A 4,903-nucleotide genomic window follows, 5' to 3' on the forward strand; every position below is an offset into this window, starting at 1 on the left:
AGAGAACCATAACAAATTAAGAAGCAGAAAGTTCCAACACAAATAAGACAAGCGACATCATCGGAACCCGTCCTATTGTGGAGTCTAGAGCCAATGAGGTGAGACGTGCAGGCCAAGGCCACCGACTTTGTAATGCTAACCCAAGGTTCACTGGACACTATTAGACATGAGGTTTCGTTTAGCTACAATCAATTCTTGGCCATTGCTTTCATTTCCCAAACAACAATTAGTAACAGACAAAAACTGAGAATAGCTACGTTTTATAATCGTTATAGAATTACACGAGTAAACTAGTGGATTGTATAAAAACTGTGCCCTCCAATGTATTCAATTCTAGAAAACTTTATTAGGTATATAACTATATAGTATAAAAATAAAAAAAAAGTCTTTTTTTTTTTTAAAAAAATCAAAGGTGATTGATAGCATTGGGATTACAATTGAGATATTTTTTTACCAATATTTAAACGGGAGGATGAAAAATGGAAAGAAAGAAAATAAGGTGGTGATTCTCGATAGGACCCATAAATTTTAATTCCTCTAATTTTTTTTTTTTTTAGAATCTAATCCCTCTTAATTAAAGAGAAAAGATAATATAGAAAGAAAAAACAATTACTACATTGTCCTTTGAATTAACTTACCTTCTCTTCTTTTTTCACTATTTCTTCATAGCTAAACACAATTTACACACAAAACTTCTATTTTTCATGAGGGAAAAAAATTACTTATGGAGAGAGATTGGGGTTTCCTTGAGTCACTTGGCCTTAACGGTGGAGATGACCAGATTTGTCAGTGATGGGACCATGTTGGCCATGGAAGGGCCTATCAAAGCTATCGACGCCCTTCTCATTGGCCCAAATGAATAGAAATTCTCTACAAAGCAAGGCAAAACCCCCTCGCAAATTAACGCCTTTCTCACTTGCTTGATAGACCTCCAGTTGATGGTGGTATGCAGATTTTATTAGTGAACTCAATTGATTCTACTAGATTTTTTTTTCCCCATAAGCTTATTTTTTGCTTGGAGGAGAGGGGCGATTTGGTGGGTTTTTTTTTTTTTTTTTTTTTTTTTTAAAAAAAAAAAAAATACTTTATATATGTGATTGTGTTTTTTTTTTTTTTTTTTCTACTAAACATATGTGACTTTTTTGTTAATAAGGGCATAGTAGTAAATTCAGAAAAATTAATTTTTTTAATCCTTAGATTTATTTTTTGCCAACCAAATAAAAGAAATTTATATTTATTTTCAATCATTCTACTTTTTCATCCTCTTTACAAAAATACACAAGGTGAAAAACACAAACATTTACCATCCTCTCAACCAATTAGAACCTTTGGGATAACAACAAAGCAAGGTGGGGTTGGATCATGGATGCCCTTGTCCCAACTATGTCCCCTTGAAAAACCCACACAGAGCAAGAGTGGGCTGGTGAGGCTCAAGGTTTAAGGTATTTTACCAATTCTATTAAGATGGTTTCGCCATTGATGAGATAAAGATAAAACAAAAAGAGAAAGGGTGACCATGAAAGAAATAAGAGAAAAGGAGAAACAAGTGTTTTGAAGATAGTAATAGAATATGTATTAAAAAAAAAACTATAACTAGGATATTTGTTTAAAAGATTAAATTATATGTATAAATAATTTAATTATATAATAAATAAAATGTGTGTATATACATTCAGGCGCAAGGCCGGAGAAGCAAAGCCCGTCTTCATCTTATCACCTCTCTGGGGTAGGGAAAATTCGCGTAGGATGAATCAAGCAAGGCAAAACATTTTTACCATCCCTAATTGCAATCCATAAAATATTTTTAATGACATAATGTTCCAAATTATCGATAAAAAAAAAATTCTTTTTTCTTAACAAGGTTGCCTATAGAGAATATTTGCATATATTTTTGTACACCAACATATACGTAATGGTTAAAATAAAAGGGAGAAAAACAGAAGGACATGTGACCCTGATTACAAATTAAGAAAGAGAAAAAGTTAGGACAATTACGAAGTCAACCTAACGGCCTATATCCTTATTCGAAAGACCTTAACTTCTACATTTTTAGTATTTAATTAGAATTATTGTATTAAAAATTATAGTCAATCCTAAGTAGAGTAAATATATAAAATCAAGAATAATTAATGTTAAAATAAAAAATATCAATATGTACCATATAAAATATGCACGATACAATAACAATAACAACCATATATATGATCTCACTTTACTACACAGATATTTTTGTCAACTTCCTTTACAAATTGAATGATATAGTCCGTAATTAGCTTGAACTCTCATTAATATGAAACCAAAGAGTTCACAAGTTTTCTTCTAAGAAAAAATAGGGTAAATTTCAAAGTACACCTCTGAAGTTTTAGGTTGTTTAGATTTTACACCCTGAAATTTGAGAAATTTGATTTTACATCCTGAAATTTGGTTTTGTTAGCAAAAACAAACCCTCGGTTAGTTTTGGTTGTTAAGTGACACGTAATCATGCTGACATATTTTTAGCTTTTGCCAAATCATTAAACGATGCAGTTTTTCCCAAAAATCAAAACACAAAACTTAGCTATTTACACCATACTATTTCACCCAAATAAAAACTAGGGATAATTACGGTAAACCCACATGTGATTAGGCCCGTTTTCACTTTGCCTACCCATGGTTCAATCATTTACACTTTGCCCACTTGAGGTACCTTCCATTAGGGATTTGTTACCCACCTCTCCCTTCGCCCTTTGAAAAACATATTTTTAGGAGAAAAAAAAAAGGATAAAAAAAGTTGGGGCTTTTGATTGCTTAAGAACTTCTCATAAAAGTTCTCATCTAAGTTCTCAAAAAGAAGAAGAAGAAGAAAGAAATTTATTATAGTCTTAGACTTCATTATACCCAATCTCTAAAACCCATCTCTTTCTTCTTCTTCTTCAAGAACCCACAAAGAAAAAAACCTAGTAATGCTTCCTTTCAGATTAAGCATCATCGTTTTGTTTCTTCTCGTGTCGCTTCTTTTGCCGCCGTTTTGTCTCAATATATGGTCGTTTCAAACGAGACCGAACGACGACGGAGATGGGCTTAGGCTTGGGCTTGATGGGTTGTAGCGGTTTGCTGAAGCATTGGACTACTGTAATAGGAAAGAGTGCCCACTAATGAAGAACAAGGAGTCCTACATGTCCTCATCTGATCCACGTTCCCTTCCCTCAACTTCAAGGTCTACATCTTCCACGAAGACACGGTGATAAACCTAATCTCCTCCTCGATTCAACAAGCTCTCGAGAACCTGTTGAACTACACTCAGAACTACCTCAGAGACATTCTTAATTCTTGCATTGACCGCGTGATTTACCTCAACTTCGATGTGGTCATGGTCGACGACATAATCAAGCTTTGGGAGACCAACCTGACTTTGACGCGTGTCATTAGAGCCCTCGAATACTGCCACACGAATTTCACCAAGTACTTCACAGACCTATTCTGGTCCGACCGATTCTTTCCCACATATTTTCGACCTGAAACCCATGCTACTTCAACACTGGGGTTATGGTCATGGATTTGGTGAAGTGGAGAGAAGGGAACTACAGGAAGAGAATTGAGAACTTGATGGAAGTGCAGAGAAAGAAGAGTATCTACGAGTTGGGTTCGTTGCCACCATAGAAGTTCTTAAGCAATCAAAAACCCCAAGTTTTTTATCTTTGTTATGTTTATTTTTTTTTCCTAAAAATATGTTTTTCAAATGGCAAAGGGAGAGGTGGGTAACAGATCCCCAATGGAAGGTACTTTAGGTGGGCAAAGTAGTGAAAACGGGCCTAACCACAGATGAGTTTACTATAATTATCCCTAAAAACTATTCCTAAATTCCTAACTCACGAACCCCAACTTCTGATAGTAGACCCCACAAACTCATTCAAGCTTATCCTAGTTTGGCCTAACCACAGGTGGGTTTACTGTAATTATCCCTAAAAACTATTCCCAAATTCCTAACTCACGAACCCCAACTTCTGATAGCAGACCCCACAAACTCATTCAAGCTCATCCTAGTTTGTATACTTATGAATATACTTTTTTTTACTACCTAAATATATATTGTAAGATATCGTGAATTGAACTTACTATTTATAGAAGGGGGACATATGTACATGCAATAGAGAGCTACAAAATCAATTGAAAAATATGAAGAAGAGAAGAAGGCACTCAAGGAGATGAAAGGCTTGTTTGTTTTAGGAGTTTGAAATTGGATTTTTTAAAAGTCTAACCAGCTTTTAAAATTCTCACTCTATTTTCAAAATTTTGAAAAATAAATTGTACTGGACAGTTGTGAAATTAAGTAAATGAAGGAAAAAGAAAGTGGTATTGGACAGTTATTAATAACTGATGATACACTACTCCTTCGGCTCACGCTTATAAGGCAGAAAGTGGGGGGGAGTGACTTTCAATGTGGGATTGCAAAAAAGCCAAAGGCTACAAGGACACCCTAGGCCTGGAGCAAAAAAGTAGCCCACAATAAAAGGAACTATTGTGAGGATAAGAGTCCAAATTTGTATATTGGGACTTGGGCCTTATCCGAGGACATGAATATGTTCGAGGAGGAGTAAATGATTAGAGAAGTCTAAAGTTGAGAATCACGTAAGGAAAGGATGGAAGAATATAGTCCGAGAAGTATATCCTTCTCGGATACAATGAATATTAGTCAAGCAGGTACTTGGGCGGTTTAGGTGACCTTCTAAGAAGTTCCAACGATAAGGATGAACTTCAGACACGTACAAAAGTGGTAAGAATACAGAAATATCTAAAAGAAAAGCTGCTACCGCTGCATTAAATGCACTGCAGCAATTTTTCTGACCGCATTTATGTGGAAAAGAATCTTGAACAGTGCAGTCTCAACTATTACCATTCACAGAGAGCCAAAAAAGATGTTTGA

At 34.9% G+C, this 4,903-nt stretch overlaps 1 pseudogene; it reads left to right on the forward strand.

The window, feature by feature from the left end:
* The first annotated feature begins 2,649 nt into the window (after nt 1–2,649).
* On the forward strand, nt 2,650–3,639 carry LOC111998066 (probable galacturonosyltransferase-like 9; annotated as a pseudogene).
* Nucleotides 3,640–4,903: the final 1,264 nt, after the last annotated feature.

The sequence above is a fragment of the Quercus suber genome, unplaced genomic scaffold (genome assembly GCF_002906115.3).
Source record: "Quercus suber isolate HL8 unplaced genomic scaffold, Cork oak 2.0 scaffold_25, whole genome shotgun sequence".
NCBI classification, from domain to species: Eukaryota; Viridiplantae; Streptophyta; class Magnoliopsida; order Fagales; family Fagaceae; genus Quercus; species Quercus suber.